Raw genomic sequence first — 26,486 nt, forward strand, 5'->3', positions numbered from 1 at the left:
ACAGAGATTTCTCTATCCCTTAGGGGTTAACATTTGTATAGCTGTCTCTCTTTGTTGGCACAACCCAGTTTGAAAAGAAAGAACCATCTGCCCAGCTGTCTGGAATCCAGCCCTGTCTGATAATTCCCATGTCGAAAAATAAACATTTCACCCATGCACTAAGGAAAACAATTTGCTTTTCTTACAGCTAACAACTAGGCTATCGAGCAACAGCTATGAAAGCTGAACAAAAAACGGAAACTTTAATTTTTATTTGAAGCTCTGATGTTTTCCTTTACTTTTCTATTGCATACTATCTTTTAGGAGGTGCAAGTTCTGCAATTTGACTCATTAAATAGAGCAATTTCATTTAAAAGACTCAAATAATGCAGTTGTTCCAGTTTGCTTGATTACTACCAGCACAACTATGAATGCTCCCAAGGAAAAAGTGATACAAGTATAATATTTTAATAACAATTCTGGTGGGTAAAAATTAATTCAATAAAAAGCATATAAAAGTGGTAGTAATAACATGTTATGGAATGATTATCAGAAAATTTTATGCTTGGGTAAATAACTTAAAACAATTGCTGTTATTAGTCTTTTTCCAAACTTTACAATTACTGTTCAGACCAATTCCAGAGAGGGCAGAGAACACCAAATTACATACACATTCCTACACATCTTTAAAGAAAGGGCTTCATCTTTATTATTTTTTAATCTTCCTATTTCAGTCTGGGGTTTAGGGTTCTTTTAAGAGAGGGGATAGGAAAAATGGTTCTCTTATTTAGAAGAGAATATTTGGACATAGTGGATCCAACCAATTCCCTTGCTTTCTGAATTGGTCTCAAACGTTAGGTGTACAAAGCCTAGCTGTTCTCAGCTTTTACACTTCACTAAGTGTAAGACTGAACTAAGCGTACTTTTTGGCCTTTCTTTTTAAAGCTTAATAACAAGTAACGTTTGCAAGATTCCAGGAAAAAAAAAAAAATTAAAAAAAATACCCAGAGACATATTGCTTAGTTCTCAAACTAAGCCTGTCACAGAGGCCTGTACTGCAGGCAGCGTTTCCTATTGTTTCAATTATCATTAAACAGGGCACTAATAGCCCCCTCACATAGTCGGAATGACCAAATGATACCTTACGGCTGTGAAGGTTATGAAACTGGGAAAAGGGCTTGCAACTGTGTTGTATTTAAACAATCTCTGTATTAGTCCTTTACTATATCTCACGTATTCTCAATGAAGTTAAGTTTAGCATTAAATAATACTTAAGTTGATCTGTTTAAGTATCAGAAATCAAAACGTCCATAAACGGGCTATTACTGTTGTATACTAGTTCAGAATATAGATAATTATAATCTAGTACAAGACTATCGCAAGACTTTTTTCTTTCTTTTCTACTTGTTAGTGAACAGAGTTAGACATCAGGACGGGACACATTACATATTCTTAGATTTCTGCGTGCAGAAGCTGTATCACCATACGCACTGTCAGAGGGAACTAAAGTACTTACTAAACCACAACATATTTGTTTTCTTTCAAAGTGACGTTTGTCCAAACCGAAGAGAGTACACCGCTGTCCCCTTTGCCCCTGCGGCTGGGCCTCTCTCCTTGCCTGTTTGCCTCTGGCAGGGGGAAGTAACTGTTGAGGTGAGTGAGATATGTTTGCGAGGCCATTGTCTTTACTTGGAAGAAAGGTATATATACCAAACACCTTTTCCTTGAGCAGAACAGAAAGAAACAAGAAGCAGCAGTTTCCTTACCTAACATCTCCGTCTAATGGAATTTAGTTTCTTCTTCCAAATAACTTGCCGCCAGGGATGTAGCCATATTGCTTCTATGACTATTTCCCTCTTGTACTCCTGATTTCCGTTTTCTTTCACACACACAACTGCAATGAGTTGAGAACTTTTGCAATGACCATTTAAAGACATCTTTCCAGTTACACAGAGTTTGGGTAGTACATGCACATCAACCTCCTCATACAAATGGCCTTACAGCTGGGAGAGGCTCAGCTTCTATTCCAGCTCTGTCAAGCCACTCGCTCTTCAATATACCTATGAATTCCATGAGATAATTGAGAACTGCTGATATAAACATAACCACTTCTGTGATCCAATAGCACAATTAATCCGTTGTCTCATTTTTCTTAAGGGCTATCTTGAAATTTGAAAGTTGCAAATACCTTCACCTTTCTTCAGTGCTTAGTCAAATAGGAATGAAAAACATCACATCATTTAGCTGTGCAAGATTTTTCCACTCATCAAGATTAATTCTTAGATGGAAATAAACTAAAAGGGCAGTCATAATTTAACAACAAAAATAATTTAAAAAACCCCACCATCTAAACTGTTCTATAGACTAGAAATAAATAGTGGTGTGACAGCCACAGAAAAAAATAAGCAATAAAAAAGTAGCAGTAAAACTATTTTTCCCTTTTATTTCATTGCCATCCAAAAAAGGGATATTTCAAGCAAGATTCATGAGAATAAATAAATAAAAGAAATAGAGAAACTGCATAGTATTATTTGGTTTTAGAAGAGCCTCAATACAGATAAGCTAATTCTCCATCTGAACCTTGGAACAAAGAGTTGGGAAGCACTAGTTTAAGAAAAAAAGCTAGTCTGATTGCATTCCTTAAATTGGAGATTTCTTTTTCTTCCAAAAATGGCAACAGCTTGTAATATAAAAACATCATCCTTACAACTACTTTTAGTTACAAACTATTCTAGACAATTTCTTCTCATCTTCACCTCTGCATCCTTCCTATTGCAGTACACTTTCATCTGCTCCTCTCCATCTTCAAATAGCAAATGGAAATTTTAGGACTGAAATATTTAATTTTCCTCCTCCAACATTGTATGTGCTCTGTCCTGATTTCTCAGTCCAGCAGTAGCAATATGCTTAGATTTGTATGCATGTAAAATTCAAGATATAACCTTACCACATCATATGAAAAGGGAGACCACTCTCCTCTCTTTGACATGATAATTAAATAAGACAAATGTAACTGCACTGCTCTATTATATATCATCATATATCCAAGATTAATTCTTCACTTCAGTGGATGCCAGGCTAAATTCAGACAAAATATAGTAAGTTAGCTTTTGCACTTCATTAAGAGTGAAGCTGACAGTATTAATATCCAGTATATAAAAGACAGGAACCTTATGAGTTTAAAAAACAAAGAAAACCCCCAAACCTTCACCACATCCCAAAGAAAATCCACGAGATGACAAAACAAAGAAAACAGAAAGTGTATTTAAAATATCTACTTTTTAGACAAAAATAAGTGTGATGTTGAATTGCTAAATCTTAATTCTTCACTAAATAATGCTTTGCTATGTGTCACAGTTCCAAATTCAAAAGCATATTATTTTACAGCCTCTTAATTAGTATAGCATTCTTTCTTAAATTTCAAGAAATAAAAAAAAAAAAATATTGTGTTGATTCTTGACAAATCATTCAGTGGTCTCACACCAATATAATATTCAAAGAACACGTGATAAAAAAAGACAGAGCATGATACGCATTTGAGATGCTGAATTCTCTGGAACACTGTCAGCAGAGGTAAGATATTTAGAGGGAGGTAAGCAAGGCAAATAAAAATCTTATCCAGAACTTCCATGGGTGTAAGAGTCAGCTTCAGGACTGTGAAGTAAAAACTCAGAATGCCAGTACATAAATCACCTTTGCATTATGAATACCAGATATTTATTAGTAATCCTCTCTTTCTTCAGGAAGGTAAAATAATTCAATAACATTTCAAAAACTTCAAAGCCTAGCTGCCACAAGTTGCTTTCCAGAAAAAAGGCGAGAAAGCCAGTTCACACTTTCTACTTCAGAAGTAAAAGATGAGAATATGGAGGATGGGAAGCTGTAGACTCAATATAACTTTTTTGGAATTCTCATAAGTAGCAATGAAAGTCATGATATCACTGACAAATCAAGTTAAATTTTGACAAAATCTGACTGAAATAGATATCACAAAGTGTGATGGTTATCACAAGGTTTATATATTATGAGCATGAGTAGAATTTTTTGAGTCCTCAACTGAAACACAGACCAAAACCAGCTTACCCACACAGCAGTAGCTATTTGCCTACCAAGGAGGCAAAATCTCCGTAAAGATGGCTCCAACATCACCAGTCCTTTTAATAACACTGACAGCTGGATATAAAACACAGGCCTAAGCTCTATAAATAAATAAATCACTTGACTTGTGCGAGATGACAGACACAGAAAATATGCCGGACCATTTGGTATATAGCTATGGGAAAAGTGTCCTTAACACATCAGTTTCCTGTACAGAAAATGTTTCTACTTTCTCTTATTCAGGGACTAGACAAGATCCACAAGAAATAAACTATACTATATACTAAGTTCTCAAAGACAGATTGAGAGATGTATGGACACTGATTAAAATTTTTCCATTCAAATGAAGCAAAGCCACTTGATGCTGGCTGGTTACGCTGACAAGTCATTTAACTCCCTATATGCAAGCTAGGAGTGTGCACACTTGCACACATGTTGCCTGGGGAGTAGTTAGATATCTAGCAATGCTTCCTTAAGCTCCTCACCAAAGGGAGGAAGCTACATCCCTGCAAACGTCATAAGAGAAACAGTAGTACATTCTCAAATACCTGTTTAAAGATACATATACCAAGAATTATATATATATATATTAAAAAAAAAGTATTTCAAGAAAGTAAGAGCTTTGTGTGCTGAAAAGAAGGGAACTGGAATTACTAAATATAAAAACATTACTTTCAATTAAGTACTAATAAAATTAGAAGGATACCATCAAAAAGAGAAAATCCCTTAAAATCCAAACTAAGGACCTCAAGAAAAATTCCCGCTATCAAGATAAAGACAAACTAAACTGTCTGTTAGACATGAAACAGGACAAGTCCTGCAGGGGAGGGTCCTGCCAGCAGGCTAAATTACTCAGCCTTCTTATCCCCAGAAGCTATGTGACTAATCTATCACTGTTGTTAACAAACCAAACCAACCTGACCACACACAAAGGACTGCTTCATTCTCCAGTAGTCGGAATGCTAAGGTCTACCACCTACTAGAAATACCTAGAGTTGAGTGCTTCAGGTTCTAGCTACCAGAAAGGAAAAACTCTTACAATTCGTATCGCCATAGGAAAAAAGAAGAGGGGAGGGTGGGGGAAGTTCTAATCAATCATGTCATTTCACATTAAAAAAAAAAAAATTTATAAGTTTTAGTACAAGGTAGGAGTTAGGTAATACAACTGGCTACTTGCTGAATACTTAACAAACACAGGATATTTAGAAAAACAGACACATTTTGGATAAATGCATAGTTTCTTATGGTTGGTTCTCTTAAAAGTACAGCTTTGACGTCCACCTATCACAAAATCTTTTCTAAACTAACTGAACTGAACTTTCAAGCACAACAGCAGCTTTGCTCATTTTGACGCCCCCAGGCAGGTAAATAAACTGCACGGTGTATCCTTCATGGCTTCTTCTAGACAGTCAGATCTACGAAGGATAGTACAAAAGACAAGTTTGAGTAAAACTCTAACCCTCTTAAAGTTACTGGGACTTCAGCTGTATATTGGATGTAGTAGAGGATCTTGCATGAAACATTGCCTTCCTTGAAATGCAGAAACCATTTTCTGGGATCGTTTTCTCTCAAGAAGGTAACCAGTATTAGTCATCAAAAAAAAAGCTTTCTGTAATTCTTAGCTCATCAAATCCTTCAACAGGTTTAACATCTCTCCTCACAAATCATACGTGTGTTTTTATGACAAAAATCAAATGGATTATGATAATCTTGCATTTTTTGTTGGATTAGCCTGTACTGGTCCTGGACTGAAGGGAGAAGAAAAATCCATTTCACAACTGGAAAAATAATTTTAAGACATCCTCCTAGGAGATCTCTTTCAAATTTTAAGTTTTTCCTCAAACATTAAACTACATAAAATCGTCCATCTTCCTGACTTTAAACACATATAGCCTCGTACACTGTACAGTTACGAGCCCAAACACTCCTCTGCGAGTACCTGCGAGGATTCTGCGATCACTTGGGCTGGACCAAACCAGCCTCTACTGTAAACCCCTCCGAGGCGCTAACAGAGATGAACTGGCTCAGACAGGCCCATGTAAACAACACCGAGGGCGCTGGGACCCGCACCCGAGCGGGGGCTCCGCGGGGCCGCTCTCGGGGCCCGGGCCCAGCCCCGCACGGGGCCGCACCCCCGCGAGACGCGCGGGCCGGCGCAGCCGCAGCCACCGCCCGCCTTGCCCTCTGGCGCCCTCTGCTGGCCGTCCCGAGGCGGCGACGTCCCACCGCCCACCGCGCCCACGCCTCCTGCGCCCCACGCGTGGGGCTTTCCCCTTTGGGCACTCCCCATCATCCTGCCTCACCGCAGCCCATTTATCCACCCTTCGGGTTTCCTTCCGCTGGTTAAGCTCCAGCACTGGCTCTTCATTTTCTTCTGGCGATTTCAGAACTTTCCGGTACCTTCAGCAGCAGAACCGTGGTTGCCAGAGCCCTGTGACCCCTCAGACAGTGCAGACCTCCCACGGGCGGCAGGCACTGTAACACTGTTCTCTTCCAGAGCTCCAAGCCGTTCTGATATACAGCTTACTAACTCCCAGAGTTGAGAACTGGAGCACAAAGCAACTTCACACTTTAAAAGGAGTCATGCTTTTCAGAGTGTATGAAATATTAATAAATAAGCAAACAATTACCTTCTATTTGTCAGTTCCATTGCACTTTCCTCCTACTCTTGATTGTTCTCAAGAATTTAGGATTCCAAATTTCTTACTGTGGGCCTCTGAGCTTCTGGCTTCTCCTAAAATGCAGGCTCCAGTCCTCCGAACAGCTTTCTTTGGCAAAAGTATGACCTCCTATTTAATAAGGGGGGCGGGGCGGGGGGGAGGGGGGGGAAATCCCAGTCTAAAAAAAACCTACGCTTCTGCCCTTTTTCTGCATTTCATTTTTTAAATCCCACTCTGATACCTTTTTTCCTCCTTCAATACAAAGTACTGCTCCTCCCTACAGATAAACGCACCCAAACAGCCATCTTCCAAATGAAATATCTTTAGCAATTCCTTGGGAAAAAAAAAAAAATCAAACCCTATAAGTCAAAGTAACAAAACAACACAATTTTACTTGAGCCACACGTAATATTGCATTAAACACTGAATTCTCCTATATTCTCTACACTTAAATGTATTTACTTCACAGCTGGCCTGCAAGCATTCGATCCTGCAGAAGGCAATGCTTAATGCAACTACTACGAAGCAAGGAGAAGGAGCTAGATTTCAGGCTCTGAAAAGTTAAATTTTACATCTCAATTTTACCTTCAGGAACGGTGTTCCCTCCCCAGTTGAACAGATATACTGGGGGGATGCTGGGGTGTGTCTGCTACTCAGGAAACTAGTTCAGAACTAAAGGATTCTGATTAGACATCCCTGAAAGATGACTGACCTAAGACACAAGAATACACTGAGAACACATTAGACTGAAAAGAATCAAGTCTGAAAAGAGCATAAAACCTCACCACCCTCTCTGATCAAAGTCTGCAAAAGTGCAAGTGCCTGTAGAAAGTTGTTTTCTTATAAGGTTTTTTCTTTGTGGGGGCTTTTTGGTTTTTGGATTTTTTTTTTTTGGTTTTTTTTGTTTTTTTGTTTTTTTTTTAAATGAAGGTCCTAACGCTAACACTTCCCCAGCGCTCTTATGAGTTTCCAAATGGTTTCCCAAAACTTGGCTGAGTAATCTGTTGAGAACACAGTTTGGATACGTGTTTACTTCACTAATAAATGACAGCCTGGTTCAGTTCTTTTCAGATTTCAATGCAAGAAGCATAGGCTCATCAAAACCACAAAACAGAAAAGGCTTGTGTATAGCAGGTGTCTGAAATATATCTACGTTAGCAGCAAAAGTCATTAGACTCTGAAATCAAGAAGTGCTTAGAAAACAGATTAAGTAAGTATCTGTCAGGAATTGTGTTGGTATGATTGATCCTGCCATAGCCCAGGAGAACATACTGTTGAAACTTTGAATCCCCTTTCAGCCCCCTTGCTTTTATTTCTAAGTCAGTGGATTGCAGCATCTGCATCATTGTATTTTAGTTAATTTATCTTTTAAAAACTTACTCAAAATTAAACATATTTAATTCAGCCCTGAAGCAGCAGATGATTATAAAAACTCACAACTTTATGGTGGTGGTGGGGAACAGTTAGACTGAAAGACTAAGAAGGCAAGGTTGGCAAGGGGCTCAGACAGCAGGTACGAGGAGATGGAAAGGTGTACCTGCTGCCAGGAACCTGTACCTGAGCCACAGAGCCGTGTTTGCTGTTCCTGCCACTGATTAAAAAAAGAAAAAAAGGGCAAGAATAAGAGTATTTGCAGCCAAGAGGGAGAAAGTCTCTTTACCACAGTACTCATCCCAGAGCAGGATGCTGAACGTGTGGCTGTTCCCACAGAGAGAGCAAACCAGGAGCCAAGCGTGACCCCAGCACAGGGAGTTCCCTCCCCACCCAGGGTGCAGTCCCACACTGCTTGAGCACAGCAGGCTGGAAATGCAATCCATTGACAGTCCCAGGCCAGACACAAGGTGGTGATACCCAGGAAGACCAGCTTGAGTGAAAAGAAATGGGGACAGAGACAACACTAGACACAAGCTATAATGCATGCCTGAGAGGTCCATCTAGGAGACAATCCACCTACCACGCAGGGCTGATGTCCATCCAGGAGGCAGGGCAGATGCAGGCAACACCTAGAACAGAGCTCAGGCAAGAACTACACACCCAGCTCTGAGCTTAAATGGAGCTCCCGGGCCTGAGGGCAGAGACCGAGTGCCCTGGTGAGGCTGGTCAGGGAAATTAAGACCTAATGTCGTCAAGGGCCTGACAGGTAGCACACCTGATCTTCATGTACACCGAGAGAGACAAAGTTGACAGGTGAACCACAGCCCCACCTCAACAGCTCTAGAGAGCTGCTAATTCTGATTAGCTGAAGCTTAGATCTTACTAAGTGCAGATCACTTTGTGTTAAGATAAAATGAGACTAGAGATGTTGCTACAAAAAAAAGAAAATACTCCCTGACTATGGAGACAAAATGTGATGCTCAGTGATGCTCCTGCCAGTTTTTGCATAAATAAAATTAAACTAATGGCCCAATAGTACAAGAAATTCTACACACTCAAAATCTCAAAAGAAATTCTAGAGCAAACAAAGCCAAGCAAGACTAATAGGATGTTTTCCATTTACTAAGAATAATTTACAGAAACTTTTCATTATGAAAGACCTCAAATGAGTGCACTTTTTTTTATACAAATAATGATCCAACTTCAGTAAGATAAAGCATGCTTGACTTAACAATAATATCAATTCTCATGTAGCTGAAATTAAGCTTTTGCTGAAGTACCATACTGCATTTGGCCTATAAACAAAGTATTCGTTTCATTAGTTTTAATAAAATTGTATGGAATCATTGCTCAATGATTTGGGGATGGAATTTAGCTAAATGAAAATCATAATCAAATGAACCTTCCAAAACCAAGAATAATGAATTAATTCTTGGAAATGTTCTTCAGCATCAGTTTCTAGCAAAGAACCCTCTAACACCAAGAGTCAAGACAAACAGACTATAGTTCTCTTTCCCTGGCTTATAAATTATCTCTCTTGTAGCCGAGATAGAGAAAACATTTGTCAGAAAAGGCAGACGTATCCACGTAACAATACTTAATTGCTTCTAATTTGAACAGAACGCACTTAACAATGAAAGAAACTATTTTTAACATGTTCTAGTGTTTAAGATGTAACAAATGGGTACATGCTATACCTAACTTTTTGACATCTGCTTTCGGGCAGTTCAATTCACAAATCCAGCTTCAGTGTCAGCGTAGAAGAGCTCGGCACTTGAGATTCTCAGTAGCTACTATCAACAAGGAGTAGTAAATGTTAGGTGTAAGGTTAGATGGAACTAAAAGTTAACAAAGGGTAGGTTTGAAATCCTGCTTCTCCAAGACTCAGATGCTGAATCATTTGCTTATACATAACTGCCAAAAAATCCTTCTTGCATCAAAGCTACATGTGTACTCATAAATACACAGGCATTGTCCTGTGATCACCCACACTGACCTGCTGCTAACACAGTCCTTGCCATGGTTTTGGTGATGTACCAGTTCTTAGTCTCCCAAACCGTGCCTGGACTCTTCCAGTTTAGTGTGTCTAGTAGGGGCTATTTCCAACATCCAGATTGGATGTACCCACCTTGTTTTGATAGATAAAATAATTTAACAGGAATTCTATCGTATTATATATATCAAATCATGTTCTACGGAACATACGGTTCTATCACGGCAAATGGCTTCAGTGCAGAGAAACGGCCTGGTCTGGTTTGTTTACCAGCATAGATGTGGTATGAGATTCTGCAGTTGCCTCTTGGCATGGAAAACTAGTCACGCTGCTTTTTCCAAAGACTCAGTACTTTTCTCTCCAGGATACAAAATGTGGGCTCATAGAATCATGGAAGGCCCAAAAGAAGTGCTGTCTGAAAAGGAGCAAACATACAATTAACAGACCCTAAAAGTCCTCTTCAAATAGCTGTCTACTTATAATACAGATGAATCCTCCAGATACTTCTCAAAAGTTTTGAGTATCATGCCACTGAACATAAAAATTTTCCCTGCCAATTGTATATTTTTATGTAACAGTAACTAGGTTGATGTCAAAGAACTGAAACAAAATTATATACCATATGTCATACCAGAAGCAGCTTATAAAGATTAGCATATTTATAAGACAAAAAATGCATTTTAAGTAATGCAAATATGAAAAAAAAAATCGTTTTAATTGTAAAAGCATTTTTTCCAAATCAACTTAAATTATGCTTTTCTACTTTACTTCTACAAGATCAAAGAAACTAAATTCCATCCTTTAGGAAAGATCTTAGAAAAACATCTGATATTGTGCAAAATGTCAACAATCAATAATTTATCCTTTCAAACTGTAATGCTAGGGTCTAAACAATAATCCATTTCATCCAAGATAAGACAGAGAAGTCAGTCAATTTGGTAACAGTCAAAATGGCCCAAAACATTCGAAACTGAAAACCATGTAGGACAATAACTGAATAGAGAACTCTAAGTTTCTAACTAAAATCCAGTATTTTGGACATAAGCCTACTTTTACTCATTTCTAATTGGGTACCTCAATTCATTTAGACAAACTTTTAAAACTCTCTTAAAATCTGAAAAGTAATGCTAACTGAAGATGAACAATTAAAAGCACGTGTTTTCAGCAGAAGACCAATATGTAAATTCATATGTTATTAAAAACAAAACTAATGGATAATTAGCAAGCTATAGTTACCTCTATTATGGTCATTAACTCTCAAAGCAGCAATAAAGTCAAAATAATATTTGTCTACCTCCCGGACACACGGTTCTCTACAAAGCTGATGGACTAACATGTATTTCAATGTATTCCACATGATTTTGTTATAATCGATAACAGAATTAATAGGGAAGTTACCAGGAAGTAGGCAGTACAGCTACAAAAGTATTTTTGTTGCACCGTTCTTCCACCCTACTATTCACAGCTAAGAAAGAACTTTAATTTCCCAGAGTAGGTGTTCAGTAATACAGAAATATGCCTATTTAAATCTACTATTCTTCCCTTAAATTATGTCAGATTGTCAAACCGATACCAAAAAAAGGAATGAATTAATTATATTTGCAATATCAACACAATATTGATATTGCGCAAGGGCTTTACCAGTACTTGCTCGCATTATTTTTGTCTTACAAGAGTTTGCATAGGTTAATTGTTCAGAACTTAATAAACAATTCTGTGCATGATACATAAAGAGAAACAGGATCCAGGATGGTTAAACAGCCTGAAGAGGGTAAATGACAAAGGATTCCTCTGCCACACTAATCACAGCAATCAAATAAAACTCTTCTGCCTATCTCCAGCCTTTCAAGCAAGACAGATCTGAGGGGATCCGGGAGACGATATGTGGTAACTAAAAACCCTTTTCAAAAAAGTGATGGAATATGCCATACTTAAGCATCACAACACTGATCCTTGTCTGATGTACAGGAACTTGTGGCTTTCATGCAAACCCAAAGGTTCGATGCTCATTTTGATAAACTAACCGGAATCTGAGATGCTGAAGGGTGAGAGAGACAACTGCATAGGCTTCAGGAGTACAGCAGAGCTCTACCCCTCTGGAGTCCTCAGGGATTGTACCTCTACGAAAACTCTCTGCAAGAGCCAGCAGCTTTTAGCTGGTTTTCCTATTGAATCTTTTTCCCCTGTAACTAACAGTTTGTGAGATACGTATTCTATTCTCTGCCCAGATGGACAGTATCAGGAATGTATAGATAAGAACTCAAGAAAGATCCTTCATCTTCCAGTGTGGATAAAGCCATTTATGCAGTATCTATGTTGTCTCCCACACAGGACATCCTTTCTGCTAATAAAAATCCCTGCACTAGCTACAAAAGGAAAAAAAAAAACCACCAAAACCCAAACCAACAACAACAAAACCCACCAAACCAAAGGCAGGCAAAAAAAAGGAGCAGGGATAAGGGAAACCTCTGGGAATACAGGATGCTATTTTTTATAGGAAGGAATTTCTACAGAAAGGAGAAAGATACAGAAGGAAATAAGGTATCTTGAATTCTATCAGTGATTTCTTAAAATCATGGCAATTAGAGGAAGTCCTTTTCCTTAACTTCCTTGCACTTTTTGGACTGTGAAACATCTACAAGCAGGATAAATCTAAATATTTGAGTTAATGAGAATACGTATCGTTCCTTTGGATCTCGTGGAAGGAAAGGACAGAGTTTAGAGTACTGCCTTCTTATGATTGCAGATTTACACATCTGGAATAGCCAAGTACAGTAAAATGCAACTCAATTCAGTATTGCTGCTTCTGTCTAGAATACCTTTACAAGTAACTATACATAAGACTTAAGACTTGGAAAAAGTACCCAATTTTATTAAATAGCTCACATATGCTCCAGTAGAAGACTGAAGGTTATGGCTGTCTTTCACTAACTTGGTGAGCCATCAAACTGCTCTGTGCATCTTGCTAAGTAACATTAGTTAAAACGTACTTTTTTCTTTTTTTTTTTTGCTTACTACACACATGAAGATACACTCTCATGTCTTATCTTTTCCTGGTTCTGACAAAATGTCTGTTTAAAAAACCTTCCATGGTTTAAAAGCCTTTCATGGTTTTGATCTTCTCAACAACCTGATTCTGTTTACTTTCTTAAGCCTCTTACATAGAGCCAAAATACAAAATATATAAAATATAATTCACCATTTTATAACCATTTTTGGTTATAAAATATAACCAAAACAACAGAAAAACAAAAAAAAAAATCCAAAACATGAGACTCCTTGGCTTTATTATTATTTATTATATATCCCAGAAGACAAGTACTTGCATCACAGAATCCTTACACTTAAACTGAGTTTTACCTGGAAAGGATATTACTTCCACTACAACCTGAGTGACTGAATAGACTAATTTTTCCATTCCTGAAACCTGCTGAGGAACATGCTTTTTCACACACAAAATCCCCCCATTTACTTATGTGCAAAAAAAAAAATAGACCAGAGGGACAGTAAGAAGAGGAGAGCCATTTACACACAGACATTAAAGAATTTCATTGGAATTAATCTGTATAACTTCATTTATACTTATCAACAACCCCTACTATATACATTAATTCCCCTGCCAAAAAAAAATTTAAAACCATCCCAACACAATGGAAGCATTTTAATGCCTCAAGAAAAACTATTAAGAATTTCATAATAGCAATACAAATGTTTAAAGCATATAACCTTCAAAATATTTTCAAGTAAAAATTACCATGTCAGAGAATGTTTGCAACATGTAAGCTTTACTGAATATGGGCTAAAATTACAATCACCTACTTTTATACATGAAGTTTTTATAGCAGTAAAATTACATTAGTTACCATGTTCAACCAAGCCATACGAATCTTAACCTTCCTTTTTACGATGTTAGTTTAGATGGTCATTAGTTTCCTCCTACCAAGAGGATTCATTGTAATTAGCCTAATAACTTCTGTAGGTTCTAAAATACAGACGTGTACTATATAAGGAAAAAAAACAAGACTTTTCTGTGCTATATGAATATGTAATAATGCATTTTGTTATTTTCCCCACAAATTTAAAACCACACTTAAAAATGACCAATAGTGACGGCAGACCATCCTTTTCCAGGGACTCAAAGAGGCAAGGTTTCAAAGAGCTGGAAACCTGTTGCCTTTAGCTGTTTCTTCAAAGACGGTATGTCCGAAAGATCTGAACTCTTTGTTTCTGACAGAACTGCTGCACACACAGTGATAAGAAAAAGCACAACTACTAAGTGAATAACCACAAGTGTTATGGCTCTAACATTATTACAGTTCACAATGCAGATTTATGAGATTTGAGATCTCCATTTAAGATCATGCAATTTCATACAGTTTCTCTCAGTCAATACACAAGGTATAAAATGAAACTACATTTAGATGAGTTGTAAACACGAAGTATGCTTAGAAATCTGAAATTCAGCAATATATGCATTTAAATCACAAAAATTAATTTTATACTCTTTCCTCCAGTAAATTACCGCATCACACACAATAAAAGATACTGACATTAATGTCTCTATCTGAAACAAAAAAAGAAATAGTCCACCCTGTTGTATGTCATTTGGCTCAAGAACAGCATCTTAAGGTTTATTAAGGTCACAACATTTTAGATAATTACTTCTATATCATTATTTTCACATAGTTTTAGACAACTAAGAAATATTATAAAGGAGTATTATGTGTATAAGAGGAAAAACTGTGATCCAAATATGAAGCTAAAATTCTTAAAATACATTCAAATTTTTCACTAATATAAAGAAAATAAATAACCAGGTAATTTTGTGAGGGAAAGTTTGAAAAGTGTCTATACAACTAAATATGTATTGACCACACAGAGCAGAATGAGTTTTTCAAAACTCAAACACTGTACAAAGTTAAAAGTTTTGACTTAAAACATCAGAAGCATTTTTAAAGTAATGTTGATAAATTTATGTGAAATGGGGACAAATAAATCTGACAAAAGGCAGGATAAGACCTCCAAAATTAGTCTTTTAAAAACTGAGATGTTATTAGATAGTCTTAGTTAAGGCTGGGCACTCTTTATACTATTTCTGTAGCTTACCTTCATGGTTTTTTTCTTTGCTTTATCACCCCATTGCTTCTGCCAGCAAAATTTAGAGGAGCAGGTGAAGGCAACTGAGTAAAGGAGAAGCAACTAAGAGTGGAAATTATTTCTAGACCAATATTTTCCTTCTTGCACTGCACCCCGAGGGTCACAGTTCTGAACACCATAACGGTGCAGTTATTTAACTCAATGCCAAATGACACAAAACATTCTTTCAGATATGTTAAAATAACCTGCTAAAAAAGAATTATTAAAAACAAGACAGAGGCATTAAAATGTCATTTTGGAAAATATAATTATGCAAAGCCCTAATATGCCAAATAATGAGATGTTAATTTAAAACTTATTTCTAGATAGATGTAATACTTTGTCTACAAAAATCAGAAAATAACTTCTGAGGAGCGTCAGTAATAGGACTTCAGAGGGCTTGAACACACTGAAGGCTTCAAAAATCCCCCATATATCAATCACTATGGACAGTTCTTCATATGCACAGCTCATTCTACTTGTCAGCATACTATGTGAGCTCTGAATACTGTATCTTGTGTTTTTATTTGCCCTCATGCAGCATCTGGCCAGGCATGCATACAGTTATTCAACATGTGGCCACTTTTCCTGAACTTCAAGGCAGCTGAGACTGTTGGATGTCTGGAAAAGTGACTGAGCACTGCAAATAGGTACAAAATCGACATCTGCCTTTCTCACAGAATGTAAGATTTGACTGAACCATGAGAAACCCGTATCTGGCAACTCTAGTACTGGTTTTGGGAGCTCTTTCAGTCAAGGCAGTCATGTCCTTAGAACAGCACTATATCTACTCTTGTAATAAAGCAAACAATAGCAAACATTTTCTTTCGTTCCCAAGTTGGATAATATCCACTGTGTCACACGTTAATAGTTCCAGCAGAACTCTTCTGGTAAACACACCGATATGGATGTTGATTAAACTCATGTGTGAGTGACAACTAGATGCATTGCACATGCCTAACACCAAGACTAATTGATTATTAAAAAAAAAATGCAGTATGGCTTAATTTACCAAAACACCAATGCCTAATCACTTCTTGCTGTAATGAATTTCAAGTAAACATGAGTAGTTATGCCATTAATTCTAATAAAGTGACAGCTAACACTTGCTCCACTATAGTGAACATTTGCACAAAAGCTGGCTTATCAGTATTCATAATGTCCAGCAGCTCCATAGAAAGATATTTAGAACACTAGGAATTCTTGTGAAAGTTGTTCTTATACATAAGAACATTTGTTCACATTCAAGCGTGGAAATCCAAAAATACTCAGCACTTAATTTTTTATATACTATATGAAAGCTTTGACCTCATTTGTATTAAACCATGAGGACAGATATTAAATAATATCACTGATCATTTATGAATCTAATAACTCATTTGACCAGAGTGCACAAGCACAAACTGACAGTTACTCTTTTTTTTCTTGTTTGCCACGTCAGAGTGATCCAGAGGACCTAAGCTTTTTGCTCTCACCCAGCTGCACTAGCACATGATGACTGAAAACTTCTGGGGATGTAAATTTGTCTGAGATCAGAATACATCCCAGTGGAGAGGTTCTTCGCAAGCTGAAGAGTTTACACTGGCACTGATGTCACTGAGCCACAGAATAAGATTAGAAGATTAAAAATACTGTCACCTAACTCACCTGCCACAAATTCATACTGATAAATCACTTCCCTTTATTACTGTACTTGCCAACAGGTGAAAGCTTGAAAGCTTTTGTATTTTGTCACTTGTAAGTAGAGAAAAATAACTCTGACTTACTGATCCTTGATTTAATCCTTGACTTATTAACTACTACAATGAAACTAACAATTTAAAGGGCAATGAAAACACAATCCTACTTAGTGAGAGTAAAACCAAAGAATATCCTTCCTTCATTGAGCCCATTTGAACTCAGCCATTTCGGGGAAGCCACCACTGTTTCTTGAGGTAATTTTAAAACCTCCCTCTGCCTACAGCTTCCTCTGCTGACAGTTTTTAGTTTCATTTGCTTGTGTTTTAGTTGTGTTTATGTCTCTTCTCACTGACTGCCAACTTACAGAGGAAATTGCCTATAGAAAAGAAATATTAAAACAGATGTATTCAGCATAATGTCAAATATATAAAATAATTTTTTTCAAGTTCTATATCTCTATTCAGTCAAAGAGCATTTAGGGTGAAAGTGATACCACATTTGTGGGTGAGAGCTATTTTGCAGGCATCAAGCTCCCATTCTGCATTGTTATAGATGAAAAGTATCCATCTCTGCCCATAAGCTTAGGATGGTCCAACTGCAGAGCCATCTGGTATTTTCTCACTGGCTACTCCGCTAATTTTTTTAACAGTGGAGCTCAACGATTTCAAAATGTCAAAAATTAAGTTTTAGCTCTTACCTGGATTTCTGTAACAGAATTAATAAGATTTTCACTCTTCAAATTTTAACAGGCACAACAGTTAACATTGCAGATTTTTATTGACACCAGTATGCTGTAAATATGTCTGTTCAGGTTTTGGGTAGCAGAAGACATAGCTATATCCAGTGTACAAAACCTGAAAATCATACTCATGAGAAACCTGAACGGGACTGACAAGGCATCATTTTAATTATGATACATTTACATAATGAATGTAATGTTGTATTACCAACACTTAAAACTTTTGACATGACTCTCATTATCTCAGAATTCTCAACTGCAGATTCAGAAAAATACACAGGCATATTTGACCCATTAAATGCTAATAACAAACCATATATAAGGAAAAGAAATCAGAGGAAGATTACTATCAACACTAATATAGAGAAATTTGAAAGAAAGATGTTAGGTACTACATAAATGACTTCAGGACAAGTTTTCAAAACACACAAATATGAAATCTACATTGCTCTGTTATTCATTGCTACTTCAAACTTGTGAATAAATGGGAGATTTATCCTCAGAGTCACCTGAAATCTTTCTGCTGATGACGTCATTAAATAACAGCATCACTAGCCTATTTTGTTAACTGAATTAAGGTAAATTCAATTAACGTGTTCTCCCATTTCCATGAACAAAAACACTTTAGAGTTAAATTTAACCTTGTTGTATGGATAACGAGTACTAGCGTGATTTGGATCTGTGAACAGGAAACACCTTCTCCCGGTCTATAAATTTCAATAAATTACTCTATAAAATATGTATTCTTTTCAAGAGGAAAAAACAAAAACCCAAACACAGACCTCTCAGTAGTTCTTAAAAACTAAGAATTTTGTACACTAGTTCCAACAGAGAAGATGCCACAGAACTTATTTAAAAAATTTTAAAGTTTAAGATTAATAGAAAGAGTATTTTATTTTAAAAATGTGTTATTTTAAAAATTATAGTTGCACATTCTGATGCAGGAAATTAAGAATAATCCACATTTTTTTCTCCTTTTAAGACACATCCAATGTTGCTGATGATAAAAAGTAACTAGTTATGTTTGTAAAAAAAATAATAATAAATTCTAAAGGGAAATGCAAAATTGTTTGATAGCATTTACGTAAAAACCTGATGTTTGAAGTAGTAAGTATTAAAATGGTTTTTGAAAGTAACTCCAGTCTCTCCATCTTCAAAAACAAATTTAACTCTTCATGGCAATAAAAATATCAATAGGTGAAACACAGGAGTTACTGTTCTTGATCTCCTGCCCCTTCGGCTTATCTAACAGTTTTAAAAAACAATGCCTGGGATAATCCACCATTAAACAATCTTTCTGATTATCTGTTGTGAACAAGGTCTTCCAGCACAATAAAAGCCCTGCTTCAGATAATACCAGTGTCCTAGAAAAGCTATTTTGTGTCCGGTGGGAGGATAACTAAGGAATCTTCTACAGTTGGCAGGCAGAATCGGGGCGGGGGGGGGGGGGCGGTTAAACTACCACCTCAGTCTTTTACTAGCAGTAGGGATTATTTGTGTTGCAATAGCTCCCAGGAGCAATAATCAGACCAGAATCACATTGAGGTGCAGGCTCTATCAACCCAGGACAAAAAGATAAAGTGAATACAGAACAGGGAGACGCACAGATGGGCATGCATGAGAACGAGGACACAGCATTCATCATGAGACAGCAGCACTTCCAGTGCGTTATCAACTGAGTACTGTAAAAGTTTGTTTGGTTTTTTTTTAATGTATCATTGAAAAAGAGTGCTTAAAGACCTTAAAGAGCATATTTGTTCATGGACAAGGAGTTTCTCCAAAGTAAGGGGGACAGCAGGGAAGATAGCACAAGGATGCTATTTTGCAAGCATTATGTTAGTATGATAGGTTGGAAACAGTTTATTCAGCCTCTTGACACTGAAGGAAAGAAAACAGTCCTGAACGATCTGCAAGAAAAGTTAGTTGTACCTCTATATGTACAGATTTAAGAGGACTTAAAAATACACTAATCAGTACACACATTTAGAAATCCTGACAGAGAATTCCCCTTACCTCCTCCCACCCACTTCAGTACTACAGCAGCGCGTCACTTGCCGTGTGTTCCACGTTATGCTAAATGTATTATCTTTTAACTGCAAGTATGGCATAGCACCATATATTTATTTTCCAATCACCACATACCATTTAGTTGTTTCAGAAGCATTTAGTCATGAATGTCCTTTGCATTTCTTGACAGATAAGAAATAAGAAACAAGGGACATTCCCCAATGTGCAAGGAAGATAGCAATGACTGCGTCGTACTGAGTCAACACAAATGTTAGGTGAGCGAACAGTAGGAGTATAACAAAATGCCTTTTTTCTAAGTGTCTAAACATTCAAAATATATGCATTATTGTTCTATTATTTTCTTAGTGCCTTCCCTTAAAAGGTAGCACATTGCTACTGAGTAGATTTCCTATGAACTCAATGCCAAAAACACTTATGAAAGCCACAACATTCTCAGCTAACAAACAGACAAAGTTAGACAAACAAAGGAATCAGAAGATGGAAGTAGTGGCTACCAGATCTTCTGATTCTTTGTGTAATAATAAGTTACAAACTCTTCCAATATCAGCCAAGAATCAACGTGGGACCTTTTGGCAACATGTGCTGGAGCTATGTATCATTATTCTCTACTTTCTGGTCCAAGCAGGCTATAGCCAACAAATTATTTTTTAGGTAACTTGTTAGACTTAGGAGTTTATTAGAAAAATATATGGCTTAAGGCTTGAAAGACCATAAAGTGGTTTAAAGAGACCTATGGGACAATGATTTATCTACCAGAATCAACTTTCTCTTCAGGCTGCCGCAATAGAGCATGGAAATGTGAAAAACAGGATTAAGGATTCAAGTTATCTGCTTAAAAGCCACAGATGCTTTATCGTTTATCAAAAAGACACTTCAGAAGTTATCTGGATGGTGTGACATAAGATTGAGCAAACCACCTCCACATTTTGCATGAAGTGGTGGTAAAAACCTCCTTTTATCAGCGTTGTTGGAGCTCATACCACCATTTTTACCTGCTGAATTTGCGTATTGGATACTAATGTTAAAAAATAATACCTATGTAATTTGCAACTTAAGTTACAAAGTTTCTTTTTTTAAGAAAAAAAATATTCCCATTATAGCTCTTGAGAACTGTGATATAAAGGAATTACGGGGGAATATTCGTATTACTTCACTTTAGCACTTACATTACAAGCTGAGGTTAGAAAGACTTTCTTTAGGAAGACTCCATTTCACAGAGGGAGAAACTCACTGAAAAAGTCTGTTAGAGAAGAGATGCAAAGTTAAGTTTTCTAAACCACCCTTTTAAAGGCACTAACCTTTCTATTTTCTCCCCAGGAACAGTGGCCTCCACATGTTTGTAAGAAGCTCGGCAGTGTACATTCCCTTGTGTTTTATCTGAATCTGAAAACTCTCCAACAATTTAAACTGATCTTAGTGATGGCTGCCAGGGTCATGACCCCTGGCCATGCATTCCCGTCACCTCTTTTGCATTGTCCCTGATGCTCCTGTGACCCCAGCTTGAGCTAGTTCAGGGACCCAAACAGCTGAAAATTTACTTTAAAAACACATTTCTTAAAAAGCCTAGATCTACATTTTTAATATTAGTGAGAGTGCCATTTGTATTACACCTCAGGGGCATTTCACTGATAAAACATGTGATTAGCAACAGAGTAGTATATATTCTAGTAACAGATCTATTATTTTTTGTAGCAAAGGCAGAAAAAAAAATTAACTCTTAGTAAACCAAAAATACTAATGCTCAAGGTACAGTATACAAATACCATGTATATCTAGAAGCCAAGAATTTGTATAATGAATAGCTCTTACAAAAGCATTCATATATGTTTACAAGTAATTAAGTTAGTATGCACATTAAAATAAAAGGTTCTTCCCTTCTCAGCCATGTAACCCCTTGAACTCAGATCTGCAAGTGCTACATTAACTAATTTCTATGGAACTTATTGGAAGTTCCAGAGCTGTGACATTCAAAGACTGTGTCCATAAAGGAACTAGAAAGTTTTGCTTAGACGAAAAAAAAATCATTGCATCTATTTATAACCAATAAACTGAGAAAACAATATATTTCCCATAAGAAAGTCTGCCAGCTACTACAGATCTCCAATTTAATGAATTTAACTAGGCTATATGTGAGGCCAGTTATCAGAAGACTCGTAGGGAATGAAAATTTTGAAATTGTCTGAAATGGTTTGTAACAACTCCAACATCAGCACAGGTAGAAATAACTCCAGAAATCCCAGCTTCTTTGAGAACGGACCTTTCATAGAGTTATATTTTTGTTCCACATGAGCTCTATGGGTGGTGAAGGGTCATCTTGGAGGCACGTGGAGAGGAGAGTTTTTATTCACTAGAAAATACTCACTCGATAGTCAGAAATAGAAAGCAAGTCTCACCAATCACCTGCTTTCCAGCTGTAATAACTGTAAGTAATGTAAATCCAATGTCACACTATAGCTGCTAACAGTTCTTCCTTTAGTCCACACAAAACTCGTCTTGTGCTGAATTTAAAAGGTTTGAAGTAAATGAAAGATGGGGCAAGAAAACTGACAAGAAAGCAAAATACTGAAAACCTGATCAGTGAGCAGTATTCAGTCTTAGTTCTGTCTAAGGTAGACAGTAAAATAATGTGTATCAATTTAAACTTAATTGTAACATATATGGGTAAAGAATCCAGGTTAAAGATGCACAAGCTACCTTAGTTCTGGCATTTTCTAATATCTGCACAAATCTTATAAAAATTATTCTAATTTATAACTTCAAGAAAACACAATTTTGAAAAGACCAACAAATCATCAATTTGCTCATTAACAACTATTTAAATACATATTATGTATGTATATATGCAGACAGAGGAAGAAAGGTCTATGTCTGCAATGAACTCAACACAGAATCATAGAACGGCTTGGGTTGGAAGGGACCTTTAAAGCCCCTGCAGCCCAAGCCCCCTGGAAGGAGCAGGGACATCTCCAACCAGATCAGGAATGTCTCCAAGGATGGAGCATCCACCACCTCTCTGGGCAACTTGTGCCAGTGTTCTGCTACCCAGTTTGAAATTTGCTTGAAAACACTTCCTATACTTAGTACATTTATAGGTTACATCAGATCAAATATTTGAATTTAAAACTTTAGGTCCCAGAAAAATTTTATTCTTTCTTCCATGTCAGAGCTTCTGTCAAAGCATAATAGATATCAATATCATCTTAAATGCACATTCAGGTACATGTAGAATTCTGAATTACAGATTTCATCAAGTAGCATAAAACGATTACACTTCAATTGCTGTAAAACTAAGAAAAATCAGACAAGTTTATCTTAATATTTAAAGATACCCATCTCGTGTTGGAGAAGCTTAAAGCTTCGCATCACTTTTATCTGTTTTAAAATCATTCTGAACAACAGACATCAATCCAAAGAAGTATATTTTCTAAGTATTCTTTCACTCAACAAAAGCACAACATTGGGAAGGTACTTAAATCCATTAAGACGCATGTAGAGTAGCCTCTAGCAACTTCCAACCTATTTAAATAATCAGAATTTTTCTATTTCCATACAAATATTCTAGTATTTTAGTAACTATTTTGTACCTCAATAGGCATCAGTGCTTGTTAGTCTCATATTTAACTAATAAATTCCAATCCTGCATCGAGTTCTACGTATTCAACAGGATTACGCCCAGGCATGGTAGACCACTGAGCTAGAGGTCACTGCAGGAGAATGTTGTTCTACGTACAGTGTTGAAATTATTCACTTTTACCATCACCTTGTAAATTCTGATTTGATAATTATAGTGATTATCAATTAGCATCTCATCACTATTTGATGACACACAATGACTTCAGGCTAAGTAGCACCTAATCCTCAAATTTAACATAAACACCATGAAAAGAGCCAACACGGCAGAGGCTAGCAGGCATAAAGAACGGAGTAAAGAAAGAAATATGCAAGTGTTCAGACTCTTCCAGGTTATTTTTTCTGACAAGCTTCCCATTCACACATGGGCCAATGTGGTAAGCCAGCGAGACACACACAGGGTCTGAATGGGCTTCTGTGCAGTTCTGCGGCCATCACGAAGTGGGAGTGTCACTCTAGGCTATGTTCACGGGACAGGCCACAACCTTTGTCATCTGCACATCTTTTTTTCCAACCAGAAAATCACTCCCATAATGAGAAGGTCTGCAGTAACAATACTAAGGTTCCAAGAGAATACTTTATTATTTAGTACAATAAACCACTGTATGTTTCATCGTAATTAAATTCACTTTGAAAAGGAAAAAGAAATCAAATAAATCATTATATCTAATTATGTAACGCAACTACCAGAAGACAGAAGAGCTGAAGAGTTAAGCACAAAAAGAATTTACAAGTGGTTTTATCTACAGTTCGCCTCTAGATCTGCTTTTACATGGATGATCGTTCAAGTCTAGAGAATACTCAACCAACCTGTTGCAGTTGAAAACTTTTTCTTCCATCCACCTTACAGTATGAGATGGTTAATCTCAACAACTTTATCTAATCTGTTTCCTATCAACTAGGAACCTGCATTTCAGTATGCCTGAAATATTTCTTATTTCTTTAATGCTGAAATAGTTATTATAGAAACATTAGCTGGTTATAGCTTAGTATTACGTTTCATTCAAAATAGCCATGGCCCATATATTTAAAATGTTCAATTTTTTTATCACATAAAAAGACTGGAGTCATGTAATTCTCTCATGCATATGACCACATCATTCCATTAAAAACTTTCTGTGGCTGTAGCAGAATTTCCATTTTCATGAAGGCCTTTTATAAAAATCGTCATCTTCTCTCTAAAGTAAATTTTTGCATAAAAATGATGAATGTATTAGAATTCAGAGTGAAAAAGAATCTTAAGTTAAAAACTAATGCAAATTGTGTGAGAAACTAATAGAAGCACTCTGCATTAAGACCTCCACGCTGGTTTGTGTCAAAGAATTTTTAAAGGACTAACTGTAACTTGCATTTTCTGCATTATATAAAAATAAAAATGTATTTTGTTTCTACATTATATAATTGTTTTATCTTTCATTGTCTTCAAAACCCTATACCCTTATCTGCACCAATATTTCTCAGAAATAATGTATCTTACTCTCTTTGCTTCCCCTCCCCCTCTTAAATACTGATGGGGAAAACTAACTTGGTGTGAGGACTTTTCTTCAGGATACTTTGTAAACACTACATAATTCCCTGAGATATACTACCTCTAACTGATACTACTGCAAATGCTTAGTAATTTGAAATATGCTATCCAAAAATTTTTCTATACTATGTGCATAAGTTTCAATCCACTTTTTAATCCAATAAAGTGGCTACTTTACTACTAAACTACAGAAAACTCTTACATGGCATCTAAAGTGATTCCTGAATCACTGGCACTTAAAACTGGCTTACATTAAAAATTTTTGCATTTTAAATGTAAACAGCAAGAATCATCAGCATTTGTCTTCCAAAATGAAGCATCATGTTGGCATCTGTCAACCACAACTACCAAAAGAAAAGAAAAAGCGACGTGAATTTTAATTTGCAGAGAGAATTATTTCAGGTATGTCTTGTTTCCGAACAACAGTACCCTGTTCGGGCTTGCAGGCCTCAGCGTAAGTAGTCTGGGAGTAGCAATGACAGCATAAACAAAGCACTGAAAAAGGTTTATGAGGGTGGAGTCCATTATTAAACACTGAATTAAAACTCTTCTGTATCCTGCGGCTCCAAACTTTCTGAGGATGCAGCAGTCAAGCCTGAGTAGACAAACGACAGCAGACTTGGCTTATAACCCCTCTTCCTCAACACACAAGCCCATCCAGTTATTAAAACTGAATGCACCGTTGTTCCCTATGAAATACTTGAAAACAAAGAACTGAAAGACAAAGACCATTCCCCCTTTATGGAGCATTAACTTCCGCTTTTAATAACTAACTCATCGTCCCACACGATACAGTTCTGCATTGTCCAACACATACCACTTCACTCAGACAATGCACACAGCAATAAAACTCAACCCAGCAAAGAAAGTGAAAGCTGCATTTGTTCAGCATGTTATTTGGCGCAGCCAACTGTAATGCTTCTGCCTGCCATTTATTGTTTACTCTGTCAAAGGATTATTAAGAATTAGGCTACATTTGGCAATTTTTTGTGAAGGGAATTTACATGCAAAGTGACTGACACTTGATATTTAAAGTCTATTGGTCGACTCTGACCCTCCGTTTACAAGTGACTCATTTGACTGCAAGGATCTCTGATGTGGAAATGCTCAGATACGAATCAATTGCAGTTTTTGTCTCGGGTAAATGTTACTAGGCAATCCAAAAGGAATGAACAACGCTCGAACCGAGGTTCACATAGAATAGTACTCATATGTTTAAAGAATTCCTTTTACATGCCTGATTTAGTCCTAGGCGGCAGATTTATGACTCCCCCTCTCCTAATAACTTATCTCAGTGTACAGTGTTTTTAAACACACACACACACACATACACAAACCCAGCAGTTAACTCTTTTGCTGCCTGAAAGAATAGAAACGTACAGGCGTATTTAAGTAAATAAAGCAAGCAGGTTTGGTTCCGATGGGGTATTGATTCTCTGTGGGAGGTGGGGGTAGGGGAAGGATAGGACGAGAAAGGGAAAGAAACATGTAGGTGCAGTTTGCAAATCCCTGCTCCATAAAGAAACGATGATGTGTAAGAAACGACCATTCCTACATTAAATAAGCTCAGTGCGAATTCTGCAGTTTACCTGTGATAAGGATAAAGTCAAAGGGTTTCTCTGTACCAGAGAGATTCCCTTC

The 26,486-nt window shown here is 36.8% G+C and overlaps 1 protein-coding gene across 1 annotated transcript in view; it reads right to left on the reverse strand.

The window, feature by feature from the left end:
• The window catches only part of SDK1 (sidekick cell adhesion molecule 1), a 408,452-nt gene that overhangs the window by 380,285 nt on the left and 1,681 nt on the right, over window positions 1-26,486 (reverse strand). The gene's annotated exons all lie outside the window — the stretch shown is intronic.

Source organism: Chlamydotis macqueenii, chromosome 15 (genome assembly GCF_036417535.1).
Source record: "Chlamydotis macqueenii isolate bChlMac1 chromosome 15, bChlMac1.mat, whole genome shotgun sequence".
NCBI lineage: Eukaryota > Metazoa > Chordata > Aves > Otidiformes > Otididae > Chlamydotis > Chlamydotis macqueenii.